This window comes from Culex quinquefasciatus, chromosome 3 (assembly GCF_015732765.1).
Source record: "Culex quinquefasciatus strain JHB chromosome 3, VPISU_Cqui_1.0_pri_paternal, whole genome shotgun sequence".
Lineage (NCBI taxonomy): Eukaryota > Metazoa > Arthropoda > Insecta > Diptera > Culicidae > Culex > Culex quinquefasciatus.
Window position 1 is genome coordinate 25211870 of NC_051863.1, and position 20980 is coordinate 25232849.

Genomic DNA, 20980 nt, shown 5'->3' on the forward strand with positions numbered 1-20980 from the left:
ACATTTAACATTTAACATTTAACATTTAACATTTAACATTTAACATTTAACATTTAACATTTAACATTTAACATTTAACATTTAACATTTAACATTTAACATTTAACATTTAACATTTAACATTTAACATTTAACATTTAACATTTAACATTTAACATTTAACATTTAACATTTAACATTTAACATTTAACATTCCACGCTACCATCGAATAAGCCTTCATTTTTCTTTCCACCTCCAAAGCTCAAAATAATTAAAAAAAAAAACTTCCCATACCGGGAATCGAACCCGGGCCTTCCGGGTGAGAGCCGGATATCCTAACCACTAGACAATATGGGACTTGCAATTTTAATCCAACCGACATGATTTTTACTTTTTGTTGCCTTCCAATAAATTTGAATCGTTAAATTGACGATAACTTTTCTAGTAAAGTAGGTTATTCTCGAGAATTTGGCTTTTTTCGAGATTTTTCATTTTGTAATGTTTTATTTGAGTGAAACTTTGTCCACGCATTTTATGTGTCAAAAAAAGCATTTGGCATCATTAGTTTTACCATACAAAGCCTGCAAGGCTTTCAATAAAAAATGGGCATGCCAATATTAGAAAATATTTTGTTTAAGGTGAAGCCGTTGATCATTTTCGAAGAAAATTGATCATCACTATAAAATATTTTGTATTAAATTCAATTCAACGGATTTCAGCACCAAAAGGAATCAGCATGTGCCGGATGTTGCCTTCTTGAAGCCACTGAAGGATTTTTGGATCTAAATCAATTGTGCTTCAAAATTTATATAATTTTGTGGCACAGTCATTGATGTCCTAGGGTCCTAGTGTGTAGAGCACTATTCTAAACAACTTGTAGAAGGAATTTTGTGAAAATATTAAAAGCGACGCAAAATTTACATCCTTGAACGAAAAATCATGACAAGGATGGAAGTCTTCACGTTAAGAAAAAAATACACGGAAAAAATAATTACTTGATTTTTATTTGACTTTTCAAGTGTGAAAAATCTGGCTTGGAGTTAGGCGTTGATCATCATTTTTAGTATGATTGAATAAGTTTGGAAATAATTTGAATTATTGTGATTGCATTTTGAGACCTACAAAAAAAAACCTACAATTTGTTGTTTTGAGCAGGGAAAGCTTCCCACAATTTTCCTTTTGAGCAATTCTCTAAGATTTCGATCATTCGTTTTTTTTTGTTTTTTTTTAATCCGGTTTAAACTTTTTTGGTGCCTTCGGTATGCCCAAAGAAGCCATTTTGCATCATAAGTTTGGCCGTATAATTTTGCATACACTCAAAAAAAAAATGAGTTCGCGTAAACGTGAGTTCATGCCACCGGGAACCAGGAAGAAAACTATTCAACTTTTATATTGCATTTTTTTGAGTGTACAAATTTGGCAGTTGTCTATAAATTCAAAAATCTGTATCTTTTGAAGGAATTTTTTGATCAATGTGGTGTCTTCGGCAAAGTTGTAGGTATGGATATGAACTACACTGAAAAAAAATGATACACGGTTAAAAAAATGTGGTGGTTTTCAATTTCACTTTTTGTCACTAAAACTTGATTTGCAAAAAAACAATATTATTATTTTTTTATTTTTGATATGTTTGAGGGCACATCAACCAACTTATCAGAAATATCCAGAACGGGAAAAAAAAACTTTGACTGAGTTATGAATTTTTCAATCAAAACTGATTTTTTCAAAAAAAAAAAAAACTAAATATTGGTCACAAAAATATCTCAACTCCATTTTTCTATATAAAATCAAAATAAAATCAAAATGTACTCCACTGCAATTTTGATAAAGTGAACCGTTTTCAAGTTATAGCCATTTTTAGGTAACTTTTTTGAAAATAGTCGCAGTTATTCAAATTTTAAAATTAGTGCACATGTTGGCCCAGCTTTGAAAAAAATATTTTTGAAAAGCTGAGGAAAATCTTTATATTTTACTTTTTAGAACTTTGTTGATAAGACCCATAGCTGCTGAGTTATTGCCATACAAAGGTTTAAAAACAGGAAAATTGATGTTTTCCAAGTCTTTCCCAAACAAGCCATCATTTTCTAATCGCGATTTCTCAGCAACTAATGGTCCGATTCTAATGTTTAATTATGAAACTTTCGTGAAATTTTCCAATCTTTCCGAAAACAATATTTTAAAATTTTTGAGATCAAGACGTAATATTGAATGTTTGCCTTTTGTCAACCCGTGATATCTCGGAAACTATTGGTTTGATTTTTAAAGCAAATAAGGTTAAACTTTGTGAAATTTTTAGATTTTTTTCAAAAAATCAAGAAAAAATACTTGATATTTTAAAATGTAGCCAGTAGTTTAAGGGAATTACTCACATAGGTTTTTTTGATTATCATTTTATTTTTATTTTTACATTTAGGTTTATTACATTCTTCACACAGTGCAAAAAATTAACACGATAAGTTGATTTTTTGCTGTCTTTTTTGCTTTTATTTTCAAATTATCTAAAATTTCTCTGTTTTGGTAATTATGTAATTATGTCTGCATTTTGAGAAACGAAAAAGAATTTTGTAAAGTTTTAGCATGATTTATCTTGAATTTTTTCCGTGTGTAAATTTGATGATTTAATCATAGTTTCTTTTGGAAAATCTTTGAGAAATTACAAAATTTAAAATAAAAGTTTTGTGTTTTACTTTTTATGATTGAATTGAAAAGTATAAACTGGTCTCCCCCATCTGCAGCTTCATTCAGCTTGTGTCCATTGCTTCTAAACGAGTCCGTAGCAGCCCCATGCCGGTTTTGATGATGGCTTTAGTCCACAAATTGCAACTTAGCCATAAATACGAAACCCGGGCGATTTACTCCAGTCACGAGAAAGTGCAAATGTGAGGATCTTTCCTGCAGACCGACCTCGGCGACGATGGCGGCGATTAGGAAGTAGGTACTCCAGCAGTGCATGGATTCCCATCCGAACACGTCGCTCCAGTCAGTTGGTGCTGTTGATCGCGGATGATGACGGGTTGAAGTTAGAATCGTAAAAAAGCCCGGCTGCACTGACTGGGTGCAACACCGCACCATCAGGTCGGGGGGAATGGGGCATTGGCGTGCGAACTTAAAAAAAGGACAAGATTAAAAAAAAAAGAAAATTTTGAAATGATTGAAAGCTGAGAAAATTTAGGATATTCTTGAATTCTTGAATTTTGACAACTGAAAATGTTCAAGTAACGACAATGACCTGCTCATCCCTCAAAACCCTCATAAAACCGGTGTGTGTGTGCAGAAAGGTCTGCCAGACTCTTCCAAGCGGACGCCGGCGCGTTGATGCGAGGATCACGCAAGACCGCGCGACCATCCTCGGAAGATGTCCGGGCCAGAAGCAGCAGCAGCTTAGCCACACTTATTACTATTATGACTTCCAATGATGGCCGGGTTGATCGATATTCGATCCCAGGTTCGTTACAGTTTCTGCGGCTGCGGCAGCACCTTTCCCGCATTTTGTGGTCCCGCCAATTAATAGTCTTTCACACAAACTCTCTCACACACACACACAGAGGCTGCGTGGTCGTGTGGACCTGGCGAGGATTTAGCTTAACATTATCATTAAGCAGTCCGGTTGTAATTAGCCTTCTCCCCCCGCAACTCCATCGTTCGCCGAGGCGAGTTCCGAGATTTTTCCTCGTCGTTCGTTCGTGCAGAGTTGCACCTTCCCCTCCTTAATGTGGATCGCGGGATTTCGGACCATGCGAGGGATGTCTGGGAGGGGTGAAAATGTTCCCACGCACGCATTTTCATGCGATGGGCTTCCAGGTGATGGTGATGATGATGGTGTGTGCAGGTGAGTGAGATTTCTGGTGATCTTCGTGATCGTGTCCGTGGTTGGGATTGGCGATGAGTCAAATGCACGGAAAAAAACGTGTGCGAGAAATCGTGAATTTCGATTCATGAATTCGTGAATAAATTTGTGCATGATTTCGTGATACCTTTCATGATTTCATGAATTTTATTCATGAAATCGTGCATAAAAATGCACGAATTTATGAATTTTATTCATGGCTAAAATATTTTTACGAATATTCATGAATTTTCCTTCATGAAATCATGCATATCACTATTCATGATTTCATGACTGATTTACATGAAGCCATGACTAAACTTCATGAATTCATGAAAAATATTCATGATTTTACGATTATTTATGCATGCGTAAATTTTACGCCGAAAAAATTTATTCGCGAATTTATGAATCATGTTTTTCATGATTTCATGAAAGTTTACATGTTTTCATGAATAAAATGCATGAATTCGTGCATAGCATTCATGGGTTTATGAATTTTTATCCATGTTTATGACGAGTGATCTTGATCAATCAAGAACAGTTTCGTTCGAACTGTCATGTTTGTTTTTCGCTTGCCAGTTCAGCCGCGTGTTTATTTGCCACGAAGTCAAACGCGTTGTGACTTGTCGCGTCCTGTTGTGTTTGCCGGTGAAAGTGGCCGTGATTTGTGGACCCGGGATTTGGAGGTGCTGTCCACCGGAACCGGGAAAAGATCTGCGGCCGTTCCGTTGGAAATGGCAACGGAGCCAAGGGCTAGCAGGAAGAGGACCGAGCGGCAGGAAGAGGACCGAGCGCGGGAGGAGGACCGGACGGCAGGAGGAAGACCAAGCGGCAAGAGGAGGACCGAGCGGCAGGAGGGGTAACAAGGTAAGATATCTGCAAAAGACGGAACAGTTCCCGGTTTGTTCGCGTGTTTGTTTTGAAGTAGAATCAAGGGGGACCTGGTCCATCAGACAGTTCCCGAGTTTTATCTCCGCGTGTGTCAGTTTCTTGGTCGCGGACTCGTAGGAATTTCGGTTTTCGGTCAAATGCCGGAGCATTCTACGCGTGTGACAGACAGTGAGGTTTGTTTTGGTTTTGGAAACGAAAAAATCCCGTTTTTGATCGGTTCCCTTGGATGCGCTGAGTGACATTTCGGTGCTTTGTTTTGAGCTCGAAAAGGGGACATAGTTAAAGTATGTTAATAATTTTAATATTGTAAGTATAAGCATTTTTTAAGTATTTAACCTATTTAAAGTTTTCGAAATTTATAACGTATTAAAATAATTTTAAGCTATTAAATTTTCTTAGGTACTTTTGTAAAGCATAATAAGTTTTGTGAATTATCATTATTTTTAGGTATGGTAAATATGCTAATGAAATAAGGTATTTTTATTTTTCCAGGTATGTAAAAATTGTGACTTTTAAATGTTTTTAAGTATTTCAAGTATTTCAAATATTCAAAGTGTTTCAAGTTTGTTGAGTATTTAAATAATTTTAAGCATTTATTTTTTTCTAGGTATTTTAATATTGTGAGCATCAAAAATATGTTAAGTATTTAAAATATTTATTTTTTAAGTATGCTAAATATGCTAATGATTTAAGTATATTTATTTGTTCAGGTATTTTAATATTATATGTTTTTAAAGTTTTTAATTATTTCAAGTATTTGAAACAATTGAAGTGTTTAAAGTTTGTTAAGTATTTAAATAATTTTAAGCATTTTATTTTTTCTAGGTAGTTTATTATTTCAAGTACTTAACATATTTTAATTATTTGAAATATTTATTTTTTAAGGTGTGATTTTAAGTATTTTCATTTTCAGATATTTTAAAATTCTATGTTTTTTAAGTTTTTTAAGAATTTCAAGTTTTTTAAGTATTTTAAGAATTTTAAGTATTTTAAGTATTTTAAGTATTTTAAGTATTTTAAGTATTTTAAGTATTTTAAGTTTTTTAAGTATTTTAAGTATTTAAAGTATTTAAAGTATTTTAAGTATTTTAAGTTTTTAAAGTATTTTAAGTTTTTTAAGTATTTAAAGTATTTTATGTTTTTTTAAAGTATTTTAAGTATTTTAAGTATTTTAAGTATTTGAAGTATTTTAAGTATTTTGAGTTTTTTTTAAGTATTTTAAGTATTTCAAGTATTTTAATTATTTTAAGTTTTTTAGTATTTTAAGTATTTTAAGTATTTTAAGTATTTTAAGTATTTTAAGTATTTTAAGTATTTTAAGTATTTAAAGTATTTTGAGTATTTTAAGTATTTAAGGTATTTTAAGTATTTTAAGTATTGTAAGTATTTTAAGTATTTTAAGTATTTTAAGTATTTCAAGTATTTTAATTATTTTAAGTTTTTTAAGTTTTTTAAGTATTTTAAGTATTTTAAGTATTTTAAGTTTTTTAAGTTTTTTAAGTTTTTTAAGTTTTTTAAGTTTTTTAAGTATTTTAAGTATTTTAAGTATTTTAAGTATTTTAAGTATTTTAAGTATTTTAAGTATTTTAAGTATTTTAAGTATTTTAAGTATTTTAAGTATTTTAAGTATTTTAAGTATTTTAAGTATTTTAAGTATTTTAAGTATTTTAAGTATTTTAAGTATTTTAAGTATTTTAAGTATTTAAAGTTTTTAAAGTATTTAAAGTATTTAAAGTATTTTAAGTATTTTAAGTATTTTAAGTATTTTAAGTATTTTAAGTATTAAAAGTATTAATAGTATTAAAAATATTTAAAGTATTTAAAGTTTTTTAAGTATTTGAAGTATTTTAATTATTTTAAGTATTTTAAGTATTTTTAGTATTTTAAGTATTTTATGTTTTTTAAATATTTTTCAGTATTTTAAGTATTTTAAGTATTTTAAGAATTTTAAGTATTTTAATTATTTTAAGTATTTTAAGTATTTTAAGTATTTTAAGTATTTTAAGTATTTTAAGTATTTTAAATATTTTAAGTTTTTTAAGTATTTTAAGTATTTTAAGTATTTAAAGTATTTTTAGTATTTTAAGTATTTTAAGTATTTTAAGTATTTTAAGTATTTAAGTATTTTAAGTATTTTAGGTATTTTAAGTATTTTAAGTATTTTAAGTATTTTAAGTATTTTAAGTTTTTTAAATATTTTAAGTTTTTTAAGTATTTTAAGAATATTAAGTATTTAAAGTATTTTAATTATTTTAAGTAAAGAGTTGAACTAGTTTTCGGCTTTAAAACTCTGTAATGAAGTATACAAAAAAGTATTTAAAGTATTTTGAGCATTTTATTTATTTTATGTATTTTGCGTTTTTCAAATATTTTGAGTTTTTGAAGTATTTAATTTATTTTGCGTATTTTAAATAGTTTTTAAAGAGTTTTTGAAGTTTTTTTAAGATTTTTAATTTGTCGAGTATTTTGAGTATTTTATTTCGGTGTTTTTTTATTTTTCAAATTTTCAATTCAACTCTCTATGACTCTATTTTCGTCAAATTAAAGTGTTTGATCATCTGCAATGACAAAAATAAATCCCATAATTGTAATTGATCACTTTATTGTAATTGGAGTTATTAATAAGACCAAAAATTAATGGCTAAATTATACGAATTATCGATTATTCTATTATCAGTACATCAGACAATCGAGTCTGGACTGCACATGTAATCCGTTAGGTCTTTTTGTATTTAATTAAAGTTTTTGTTGTATTTTTGTAAAGTAACGATCGGTACCCAATTAACTAAAGTTACTATTGTATTTTTCATTCATTTAAAGCATTTTTGAACATCACATAACTGAGACCTTTGTAAATTTAGAATGTCCCCAGTGACCACCGGTAACCGGTGACCGAATCCAAAGTGGCCAAGTGGGGCCAGAGTACATTGGCATCACATACAATGGCCACAGTTTTAAATTTCATGAATTTTGATATGTCACAAGACAGAGTTCCTTGCACATTCCAAAATGTCCCCAGTGACCACCGGTAACCGGTGACCGGTTCCAAAGTGGCCAAGTGTGGCCAGAGTACATTGGCATCACATACAATGGCCACAGTTTTAAATTTCATGAATTTTGACATGTCACAAGACAGGGTTCCTTGCACATTCCAGAATGTCCCCAGTGACCACCGGTAACCGGTGACCGGTTCCAAAGTGGCCAAGTGTGGCCAGAGTACGTTGGCATCACATACAATGGCCACAGTTTTAAATTTCATGAATTTTGACATGTCACAAGACAGGGTTCCTTGCACATTCCAGAATGTCCCCAGTGACCACCGGTAACCGGTGACCGATTCCAAAGTGGCCAAGTGTGGCCAGAGTACATTGGCATCACATACAATGGCCACAGTTTTAAATTTCATGAATTTTGATATGTCACAAGACAGGGTTCCTTGCACATTCCAAAATGTCCCCAGTGACCACCGGTAACCGGTGACCGGATCCAAAGTGGCCAAGTGTGGCCAAAGTACATTGGCATCACATACAATGGCCACAGTTTTAAATTTCATGAATTTTGACATGTCACAAGACAGGGTTCCTTGCACATTCCAGAATGTCCCCAGTGACCACCGGTAACCGGTGACCGGTTCCAAAGTGGCCAAGTGTGGCCAGAGTACATTGGCATCACATACAATGGCCACAGTTTTAAATTTCATGAATTTTGATATGTCACAAGACAGGGTTCCTTGCACATTCCAAAATGTCCCCAGTGACCACCGGTAACCGGTGACCGGTTCCATAGTGACCAGGTGGGGCCAGAGTACATTGGCATTACATAAAATGTCCTCCGTTTTATCACAAAACAGGGTTCCTTGTCAATTCCGACATTTGCACCCAGTTGAACGATATGGTAAATGTACAGAAAAAGTAATCCGGAAATTGTGAAAATCGTACCATGAAATCGTGAATATTACGAGTTTTACTTTACGAATTTTTGAACTATGCATATTGGGCACGAATTAACCAGGAGCCGTGAATAAATATGCATGATTAGACATGCCCGAATATACTCGTAAACGTGAATTAAATTCATGATTTCATAAAAAAAAATCACGAATTCATGAAATTTATGCATGATTTCATGAAGTTTATACATGATTTCTCGAATTTTTTTACGCCTTCAAAAATAAATCATAAAAAATATTCCAGAACTCATGAATTTTGTGCACGAATTCATGCATAAAAATTCACGATTTCATGAATTTTATGCATGAAATCATGAATTTTTATTCACGATGTATATTTTTCGACCGTAATCATGAATTTTTATTCATAAAATCGTGAATATTTTCACGACTGCATGCATCTATTTCATGAAATCATGAACATTATTCACGTTTACGAGTGAAATCGGCCATGGAAAGTCATGCATATTTATTCACGATTCCTGGATAATTCGTGCCCAATATGCATAGTTCAAAAATTCGTAAAGCAAAAATCGCGTTATTCACGATTTCATGGTACGATTTGCATGATTTCCGGAACACTTTTATTTCCGTGTGTTACGGCGATGGATCACGTGTAGAAAGTGAAATTTTAAGAATGAGAGAATGATCACTCAATTGATGAAATATAAAATAAAATGGCAATAATTGTGGGTTGATATATATTTTAAACTATTGATGACTATTTCAATAACATGTAGACCATTGAGGTTCCTTGAAGATCTTCAAAAAACATTGAAGAAAAGATTCTCGAATTTTACTCTCAATCAATTGTTGTACACATCATGGAGAGTGTTTGGTGAAAATATGATTTTTGGGGGTCATCCATAGAAACTGGGTGGTCGATAAACGACGTACTTTTGGTATTTTGATATTAACTCGTATCCAATCCGTTCAAATATAGGCAATATGGGTATCAAACTTCATGATTTTGAATGGCCCATTCAGACAAGATAATTTGAGGTCAATTTTTGAACCATGGCCACTCGGAACCTGGGTGCTGAAAAGACAGAATGCGTAACGTGATTTCCGAATGCTCCCCACTGCTCCTCACTAATACAACTGCACTACAGCTGTAAACATAAACAAAGTAGAAGGCTCTGTTCAAGCTCAAGCGTGACATACTTTTTGCTGCTGAAGTGACTCGTTTTGAAACATTGTGGATCTAATGATATTAAAGTTTTCGCTGAAAAATTAAGTTCTTCGTGATTTTTTTTCGTAGACTAAACGATGAGCGGTTAAAAGAGTCATTCTTTGTTTTCAACGTGATGAAATATTGCGTTAGAAGTAGGGAAATTTTGTGAATCAGAAAAGCAACCTCGATTTCATCTCTTTTCTTAAGAGAGCTCGACGCCCTCGACTTTTTTATTCCTGACAAAATAACTTATAGATCGATTACAATACTTGCCACTTCTTGGCATCATTGTTCAAACAGTAAATTGGTTCCGCTTTGACAGTTCTAAATTGAGGCCGCTTTGCGGACAACTATTCTGCACCCAGCTCGGAACCGTTTCTGGGTACCCCCGGGGAACCTATGATGTGGCCAATATCATATCAAAGCAAAACCCATCAATATGGGTATCAAAGTTCTTCATTTTGTCAATACATCTCAAAAATGGTCTTCCAAATATTTTTCTGGCCACTGGCCACTCCGGAACCGGTTCCGGATTTCCCCCCGGGTAAATCTTCGGAGTGGCCAATATCATATCAGGGCAAAGCCCATCAATATGGGTATCAAAATTCGTCATTTTGTCAATACATCTCAAAAATGGTCTTCCAAAATATTTTTCTGGCCACTGGCCACTCCGGAACCGGTTCCGGATTCCCCCCCGGGGAAATCTTCGAAGTGGCCAATATCATATCAGAGCAAAGCCCATCAATATGGGTATCAAAATTCTTCATTTTGTCAATACATCTCAAAAATGGTCTTCCAAAATATTTTTTTTAGACCATTTTTGAGATGTATTGACAAAATGAAGAATTCTGATACCCATATTGATGGGCTTTGCTCTGATATGATATTGTCCAATTCGAAGATTTCCCTGGGGGGAAATCCGGAACCTGTTCCCGAGTGACCAGTGACCAGAAAAATATTTTGGAAGACCATATTTGAAATGTTCTGCAAAAAAAAAGAATATTACGTGTTATTTAAAAAATATATTTAACCCTTTACTGCCAGTACGAAATAGAGATTTATTACGTTTCTGTATACCTAGTTTAATTTGGAATTAAATTGAATTAGAATCAGTTAAAAAACTTGCAATAGTAAATATTTGTTATTAACAGTTTGAAGTAAAAATTTTATGGAGCACTTGTCCTGGGGTGTAAGAGGGTTAATTATGAAAATGCAAGACTAATTGTGGGATGATGCTAATTTATCGTATGATTAAATCATCTTTTTGTGTTATAAAAATCATTTATTAAGCTGAAAACTATGTGACAAAATAAAACCATGAAAATAATTCAAAAGGTACTTCCTATTGTTTCAGAGGTGCCCTGATAATGCAAACATATTTTAAAGAATTGCATCCAATATTTTAAAACATTAAGAAATTCTCAAAATAGATTTAACATTTATTTACAGCTTTTATCAATACCAATCAATTGGTTCCAAAAGTCTTATTTCCAAGCAATGATAAAGCTTATTTTTTTGATTTTGATTTTTGATTCTTTATTTTAATTTCGGGAATTCCCGGGAAAAAAATTAAAAAAAAACGGGATTCGGGAATTTCCGGTTTTGAGAAAATCCCGGGAATTTTGTCCCGAAAATTTCCGGGATGGACGTACTACGGGTACTGGATTGGAATTTATGGAGACTTGTATGGAAGGAATGATATAAAATGGCTTTTTTGGTTAGACACATTTTTTAACAATTCAAGAGATACTCACTTATACTTAAAAGGGGTTTAAAATACTTTTAATCGTCGGATGCGTTAATTTGATAAAATAAATTTAACTGCTTATGTATCGAATAAGGATCGACTATTTGCAAGACACTTATTTTATGTGGTAAGAAAAACTTTGACCAGTTTTACGCTGTTGACAAAAAAAGCTTCCCATACCGGGAATCGAACCCGGGCCTTCCGGGTGAGAGCCGGATATCCTAACCACTAGACAATATGGGACTTGCTCTTTAATATGTCTAAAATGACATCGCACCCGACTTCAACCAAATTATGGTGATCTTTTTCGAGGAGCACGTTTTCGTTTAAGCAGAATATCAATTTTCCGGTTCAACGCCAAAAAAATGCCACCGGCGCTTGTAATGTATAATTAAAGTTCAAATCTTCGTCACAAAGCAAAAACAGGGAACCCGCTCACGGTAAGCAGGTGATAGTTTCAAACGGCGGCGAGCTAATACTAATCCCCGAAAGTGCCCGTCAAAGGGGTGTCTCAAAGGTTTTTGGGACCCCAAGAACCAAGAATTTAAAAACACATTTCGCGTGGCGAATTGCGCTACGCTTCCCATTTCGCTTCAACCCCGCGGGGTCACGACTCGGACCTCGCAGCAGACCGTCGAGAGAGGATAACAGATATTATAACTCATTTATAACATCAAATTAGGCGAATTTGATTAAATGGTAAGCCTGGTGGTGGATTAGCAGTGTGTGTAACCCTTTTTTTGTTCGTTTTGTATTTCATTACGACCGCTCATTACCAGCTGGCGAAAATAAGGGAAAAAGTTCATTTTTCGCCTTTCCTGGTGCAGAACGTCGTTATTTTGAGGTTAGATTTGCGCGCGCTCAAAAGTCGCTCGCAAGTTTGATCGAACCCGCGTATTACGCATCGGGTCGTCGTGTCAGAGTGCGCGCACTTTATCGGAGCCCATCTTTACGGCAGTTGGACGATTGTTCTGACGGATGTGTAATTCGTGCGCACTTGTACATGCACACCACATGTCAGGCCGCACATGGTCATGCCCGCGCCCGAATGTGTGGTGTATGCAAGTGGCCCTGTAAAATGCGCTCAAATTGTTCCAATTTGGATAGCGCGGGCGAAGTTTAATGAACAAACTTTGAACGCAGCAAGCGCAAAACAAAAAAATCCTTACCGACAAACTTTACCCGATTTCCCTCTTGTCCGTATCATCGGCATGATCCAAGCAAGCGACGATTTTTTCACGCTCGATTGGGGATGTACATTCGATGCCATAATGACCACCGTTTGGTTGTCAATTTGACAGATGCCTTTTAACATTATGACCTTTTTAAATAAATCTACACTTGTTGGTAAACTTGTAGACTTGAAGACTTGTAGACTTGTAGACTTGTGGACTTGTAGACTTGTAGACTTTCAGACTTGAATACTTTCAAGCTCATAATTTTAGTCAGAAAACTTAAATTAGGACCCCTAACTCGTACGCCATTATTTTGCGTACATGAAGCGTCGTTCTTGCCGAAACAACAACAGCAACAAAAACAGCCAGAAAACTCCATCGAGTCAATATGGCGTCGCACTGATTGGTGATGGAAAAAGTTTTTCCTTTCATGGAAATGCAACCAACCAGCCTGCACCGCACGCCGAACTCTGCTGTCTGCTGCATGTCCTGCCCGACTTTGCCGGAACAGGTTGCGCCCAACGGAACAACGGAAAAATGCAACGCAAGGCGGCAACAGTCACGACGGGGAAAAACAATTAAAACTTGGCAAGTTATTAAAACCACACACACAAGATTGTGATCAAATGACTTTTCGACGAACGCCATGAACATGAAATTCTTGCGTGCATGCAGTGAACTTTTTCGTATCAAGTGCCATAATGGCGGACGCTATAAAAAAATCAACAGTTTGACGTTTGTGGACACAATCTATGACATTCAACATTTTGCCAACCTAAATCAACCCCCAAATTACGCTTGTGACGATTTTATGGCAGCCGCCATTATGGCATCAAACGTCAAACGCCAACTGCACCACAATGACGCCATTGACAGCGCAGTTGCTTATTTTGTTGCAAGTCCGCCAAATCCGTTCTCACGAGAACGCTCTTTTCACCGGAAAATTTGTCCATAAACCGTTGGGTTGGGAAGCCGGCGTGATGGAGGAGACACGCCACACACATACAATTTTGTGCGCCCTCTTTTTTTCCTCCTGCAGGACAGCCAAAATTAACCTGCCACCAGAACGCAGATTCCCACATTCGGAGAGCGGGGCCACCGGAGATCCCCATGGGAGTTTGCAGCTCCATTCATAAAACCAATTTCGAGGCCCAACGGCGAAAAAAAAAACCGATTAGCCAATAAATACCAGAAACCCGGAGGAGGAGAAGGAGCAAAAACGGGCCGACTATCAAATCACGACCTCAAACCGGGTGCAGGATCGGTTGCAGCAGCAGTCGCCTAATGCTTCTTCCAAAAGGGAACTCTTTGGGGCAAAAATTCTGGTGGATGAGCCGCGGAAAAAATCACATGTGAAAAGGGCGTACCAGAACGTCAGTGAGGGTTGATCTTTATGGTTGTTTCGATTTATGAACTTTTGGATTTGAGAATAGGTAAATTTGTGGACTTCTTGTACTGAGGACTTGAAGACTTGAACTTGTGCAATTTTACTTCTAGCCAGTATTCATTCGTCCATACAAAACGATATCATAATATTTGGAAGTCGGTATCTAATGGACAAGTCTGGAGTTTTTTTTTTGAAAAGGTCCAGTAAACCAAATTTTCAGTTTTTGCTTTTTGGGTTGTTTTTGAAACCGCCTTAAGTCAGGGGTATTAAAAAACACCCAACAAGCAAAAACTGAACATTTGGTTTACTGGACCTTTCAAAAAAAAAAAACTCCAGAGATATTAAACAGATTTGGGCAACTTGGGATTGGTGAAATAGCTAACCCTGATTGCTGATTCGCTATCCAAAGCTGACAGCCCAAATCAAAATGACAGGAGAGATTTTACTAAAAATAATGGTGTTTCAGCACATATTTGCGTACTTTTACCAAAAAACTAGCTGGAACCGGCAGCATGGATGTTTTGACAGATCATCAGTTCGAGACCAAAACAAAGCAAGAGAACGTCTCGTCTCGTGTTTGATTCTGTTTGAACGCGGAGTTTTGTGAAGAATTTGTGTTTTGTTTGAAAGTGCAAGTGCAAAAGGTGGTAGAATTCGTGAAGTGAAAGGATCAAAAGCCAGGAAGACTTTCTGCGGGACGGCATCTGAAGGAATGTTGCAGTTGATTAGGTGAGAAGTTTTTTTGTGTTGAGGGAGAGTGGAAAGAACTTGAGCCTCTCATTTTTGTTTGGACGGTGCGTAAGTAAAAACATGTAGGGGAACAGCATCTAATTCCAGCGTGCCTCTAATGTTGGCAGGTCAAACTTTCTCATTCAATTAAAGCTAATTAAAAGCGTTTTCAACTGAAATAGCTCAATAAGAAGTGAACAAAAGTTTAGCAAAATTAGTTGTTTAACTAGTGAAAATCAGCAATTTGGATAGAGTTAGGAGCAAGTGCTAAACCTGCCAAACATACGAGAAATTCCCCTACTTAACATAAAGTGGGGACATCCCTAAACAACGTGAATACATTGGCGGGGGAGGGGGAGGCTGGCGATTGTCCACACTTCACTTTTTTGTGTGGACATCTGTCCACCTGATGGGCGGCGGGTACAGAATGCCTAGATATAGATTGGCCAATGTTTGAAAAATCCGAAAGAGAAGGGTACCTGACGCCTTTTAAGAACATCAAAGAATAGTGTTAAATAATGTTAGATTTATTTAAATTATGTTTTTTAAAGTGAAATTAATTAAAACTAAGTGAAATCAAGTTCAATCAAGTTTTATTTTGTAAAATTATTTAAATTTAATAAGTTGATTTGAGTTAAATAACATTTGGTTAAATTTTGAAAAAAAAAATTGAATTTAGTCAAATTTAGTCACATTGATTAAATTTGGTTAAAATTAGTTGAATTTAGTAAAATATAGATAAATTTAATAAAATTTTGTGAAATAAAGCAAAATTTAGTTAAATTTATAAAAAAATAAAATTAGTTCCTTTTTGTTTAATTTAGTTGAATTTGGCCAAATTTGGTTAAATTAAGTTGTGTTAGTTAAATTTAGTAGAATTAAATAAGAATCAAGTTAAAATTAAGTAAAATAAAGTAAATTATGTAAAGTTAAGTAAAACTGAGTGAAATTAAGTAAAATTTAGTGAAATTAAGTAAAGTTATGTAAAATTAAGTAATATTATGTAAAATTAAGTAAAATCAAATGAAGTTTACTACAATTAATTAAAATTGAGTTGAAATTAAGTTAAATTCTGTTATAATATGTTAAATTAAAATATATCAAGTTTAATTAAGTAAAATTAAGTTTTATTAAGTTAAATAAAATAAAATAAAATGAATTGAGCTAATAATAATATTAAAAAACATATACTGTCCATGTTCGGATAAATGTCCCGTATGCAAAAACAGCAAGCTGAGAAAAACGCATTTGAAGTTTGTCCCACACATAAGGTTACGTGTTAAGTTATCGCGAAAAAAAAAATCTGGATTTTTCTTCTGGATATTATAGGCTTTTCTGAAAGATCACACGATTTTGAACCAAACTGCATCATTAACTCAAAAACGATGAAAATGCATATGGGACATTTATGCGATCATGGGCCGTGTAGTTGAATTTAGTCAAATTTATGTACATTTATTTAAATTTTGTTACATTTGGTAGAATTTAGTTAAATTTAATGTCATTTGGTAAAATTTAGTTAAATTTAGTGTTATTTGGTAAAATTAAAAAAAAAAATGAATTAAGTTAAATTTAGTTGAATTATGTTAAATATAGTAAAATTAAGATAAATCAAGACAAATTTAGTTACTTTGAGTTAAATTATTATAAATTATTATTAAGTTAAAATATAACTAAATTAAGTTAAATTTTATTTATTTTGCCAAATTTAGTAAAATTTGCAAAAATAGTCATATTTAGTTGTTTTTCATAACATTATTTTTATTAGGTTCTTTTCGGTACTGAGACCTGGTTAGGAACGAGTCGGCTTTTGTAATTACATTTTACTTAAAGCTAAGAATAATTACAGAGGATTTAGTGTGTAAATGTTAGTGGGAGGGGAGCCGATAAGCCGCGGCCAACTCGGGGTTAGTAAGGAAGCGATTGATGTTAAAAGACAAGGCGTGGGAAGGGAAGGGGGATCATGTAGTGGTCTTGGTTGGCTCTGCTGGCCTTTGTTTTTGCCCTCAGCCACAACTCGGTGTGCTTCCGGTGCAAACCAGAAACGACGGCTTTGTGTAAAGGCGAGTTATACTAACTCTAATCTAATCTAATCTAATCGAACACAAGCGCAGCCAGTCCGAAGAAAGCATCCTGGAAGAACTTGTGGTAAGATTACGCCTCAAGTCCTTTCTTGTCAATATTAATGATTACAGTACATCCGAGTTACCCCGAAAATGTATAGCAAAAATTAAAGCGGCCAGGCCTACTGCGTTGCATTAACCGCAGAGACAGATTCTGTGAACGGATCACATTTCACAGATGTAAAGGCGAGTTATACTAACTGAAGAAAAACTAATTGGAGGAAAACTAACTGAAGAAAAATAAATGGATATTTTGGAATCTGAGAGGAACTGATAAGTAAAATTTAGTGAAATTTGGTTAAATCGGGTTATGTAAATTTAGTGAAATGTAGTTATAATTATTTAAATATAGTTAAAACTAGCCAAATTAGTAAAGCTTTGAACAATATAAGATAAAGTAAGCTTAATTTAGTTACTTGAGGTACTTGGCTTTGCAGCCATCAATCGAAAATTTTGAAAATTATTCCAAAAAAAACTAGTTGAAATAGTTTCAAAAAGTCGCTGACAGACTTTCTGAAAACATACAGCTTTTGAAACTGACATCATTTTTCCAGATTGCAAATAAATAAAATTTACCAATGATTTAGCAGGATTTACAGTTTTTGTAACCAGTTTCCAACTGTCAAATTCTGGATTTTTTAGGATTTTTAGCTTAAAAAATGGTGGTTGAAAAAACAACCAATTTTATTTAGTATTTTTAGCTGAATTTTAGTAAGATTCACGATAAACCTTCTTTTCGTGTGTTTGTTCTTGTTCACATTGCGTGCTCTTTTTTTTTGGTTTATTACGCGTCAAACATTAAAACGTCAAAAAGCCATAATTTAACCTAATACTTTTAACTTCTCGGTTCCTCGAGAATTGTCACTTTCTAGTTGTCAGGCAGGCTTTAAGGAACCTATTTTTATGTCAACTCTCAAACTCGAGAAAAAGAGGGATTTTTTTAATTTTTTCTCGAGCTTTAAGTGATAAATTCAGAGAATCCAATTTATATCGTTAAAATTCCGTAAAATTGTCTCAAGTTGCCATATCGCGAGACAAATTTCGCTCGACCACAAAGTCACGACCCAATACGTCTTCGTCGTGCCCAAGCCCCAGCAACACACCAGCAAGTGCACTCCACACACCACTTTGTATGGTGCCATATATGTGTGTCGTGCACTGCTGCACACACATAATTTCAGCGTAAAATATTGTCGCTAGTATATTAATTTCGCCCCGCCTCAGAAAAAGAAATACGCCGCCGTTCTTCGCCCCGTAGTGTCCACTCTCCACACCAGGTTCCTTCGATCGCCGTCGTGGTTGGGGAGTTTATATTTTCTCATTTATCGCTTCTCTCTTCCCCTCCCTCTCTCCTCTTAGCCCAAACATTCGTGTGACAGTTCTTTGTCACGCTTCGTTTCAGCGACTCTCGTTCTCGCGCGGTTGTGCGCTCGCTCAGCGGAGAAATGTCACCACCTGGAGCGGTCACTTACCCACACACACACACACGCAAACAACTTCTCGAGCCGATCGCTGTCATTGCGCGCACAAACGTCACAAACGGTCGCGCGCGATCCAAGCAAGCCGGTAACAAGTTTCAACAAGACACCCGCGTGGTGGACAACAGAAGTGTGAAACGAGAAATTGGCAACAAGAGGAGTGCGGAGGAGGAGGAAAAAACGATGAAAAGTTGAAATCACAGCATTCGGTGGAAAATAAAACAGCAAGAGGGCCGCCGCCGCCGCAGCAGCAGCAGCAAAAAAACTAATAACAGTCGAGCATGCACCGTACCGAGGTTTTGCGATAAGCCATCGTTGGAAGCAAGAAGACGACAACGAGGACGACGAAGTCGGCCATGGAAAACAAGGCGCAAGAAGGGATTAATGACACCGTCACGACAAATATTGCGCGCACATTCCAACCGGGTGTGTGCACTGGAGAGTGAGGTAAGAAATTACTTGTTGCTGGGCCGCTGCGAAAAAGTACGTCGGTGAAGGTACTTTGAAGGCTGAAGAGAAAGAAAAAAAAACTTCCCATACCGGGAATCGAACCCGGGCCTTCCGGGTGAGAGCCGGATATCCTAACCACTAGACAATATGGGACTTGATGGAGGAGGAGGCAGAATCGAATCATGTTGGAAGCAGTTTTGAGAGGGCAGAACTTTTCAAAGAAGCAGATCAAAACATAATAGTTTCTAATTGGGAAAAGGTTACTTGATTGCAGTTGGTTTTTGCTAGTCTTGTTAGATTTGGTCTCTTCACAGGTCAACAAGTGAGTGAAAATTGGCTGTTGGATTGGATTTATTGTGGCCACTGATGAGCCCCCTAACCTCGTCGTCTCGGTAAAAAGTGGCAACACTTTCCACGCAGTGTTTTCACTGGAGTTTTTTTTAAAGATAATTACGTCTCCGCCAGTAATCCACTCGACAACCTGCCAATATTGACACCATGACGTTCGGCCGAAAAAAGTAGCGGAGATTACGCAAGCCCCACCGCTGCTGTCGTCAGTCAGTTTCTATGTCTATCCAACGCCATTTGCGGCCGCCGGCCTATGCAATCATCTTCGGGCGCCTCCACTGACCATCAGGTGCTGCCCGTGATCAATCACGGCGGCAAAGTGACCGAAGCGGTGGTCACCGCAGCTGCGACGCACACAAAGTGTCCACGCGCCATGAAGCAAAAAATGCCATCGACAAAGACATCAACGGCGCACAACAGTTGAGAAAATTGCTCACCATCCGGTGGTCACCACATGGTAGTAGGCGCTGGCAGAGTGCGGGCTCAAGTGGAAAAGTGGGCGCTACGCGCCTACTTATCAACACCTGAGAAAGTATCGCCATGACGACCGTACACGAGGTGATTAGCGCTAGACAGCGAGACGACAAGCGGGCTTGCTTGGACCATGAGCGTAGAGAGCGCATGAGAGTTGCACTTTTTGATACCAATCGACAGCTAGTGACAGTGACATAAGAGGTGACAGAAGGAGTTCATCGGATGTGGGGCACTACTTGATGCACAGTGAATAACATCCCTCAATCCAGTAAAGGAGGCGCATTGTTTTCAATAGATGGAGAGGAACTGTCAAAACAACATGTATTAGTTTGAGGTTACCCCAGGAAAGTGTAAACAAAAGCAATGTTTTCAGAGAGATGTAAATAATTACTTTAGACGCGATTACAAATCAACTCAATATTAAATTATTCACTCTGCATATTGGTATTTATAAAGGAAGATAGAATCCAAAATGTTGATAAAGTTAACCAAATATGTGTAAAATTGCCGTGGTACGCGCCGTCATGTTTGATTTTCACTGTACGGATGCTACCAGTTGTTAGTTTGCATTGCCAACTGGGATAGCTAATATGTGACCAATCAGTGTTTACAGCCCGTGCTCTTGCACGAAGCGTTAGTTTTTTGGTTCGCAAACTAGCCCACTGTTTGTTTGATTTCAACTTTGATTGTAAACAGCTCATAAAACAGCTATTGTCCATAAAACAGCAGTTGTGTCGGCTGGAGTCGCGTTCTATTTTGAAAGTAAACGCAGCTCGAATGGTTTAAAATCAATAAATTTAATTACTGCTGGATCGAAATTCTTTCCGTACGGCACAAGTTCTAATTCTACACCTTAACATGACGTGAACCTCTTGCGTCATGCTGTAAGGTAACGGCAAGCTGTCAGTACGACATGACGAATCCTTGTAAGATATCACGCCATCTTGAAGCGCTCTCCAGCAACTGTCAGTTCCATTTTTAAAACAGCGCGAACCCTTTGGCTTTGTGTTTCATTAGAACGAAAGACGTGCCGTCAAAAAAAAGGGATCAAACGACGGCCCCTGTGACAGGCACCGCCAGGCACGAATCAATCCTTTTTTGTGTACATTTTGTAGATACTTCTTCCGCTCAACTTCTTCGAGTTGGGCCGTTTTCTTCGACGACGATGGTCGACGACACGAAGGAAATCAAAACAATAATAAATGACATCGACAAAGCAAGCGAACGCGCAAAGGGAACAAAACGG

General features: G+C 35.8%; 3 non-coding genes across 3 annotated transcripts; all 3 read right to left on the minus strand.

The window, feature by feature from the left end:
* Positions 1-265: 265 nt before the first annotated feature.
* Positions 266-337, minus strand: Trnae-cuc. Its single transcript has one exon. It is a non-coding gene; the product is annotated as a tRNA-Glu (tRNA).
* Positions 338-11741: 11404 nt separating this feature from the next.
* On the minus strand, positions 11742-11813 carry Trnae-cuc. Its single transcript has one exon. It is a non-coding gene; the product is annotated as a tRNA-Glu (tRNA).
* Positions 11814-18993: 7180 nt separating this feature from the next.
* On the minus strand, positions 18994-19065 carry Trnae-cuc. Its single transcript has one exon. It is a non-coding gene; the product is annotated as a tRNA-Glu (tRNA).
* Positions 19066-20980: the final 1915 nt, after the last annotated feature.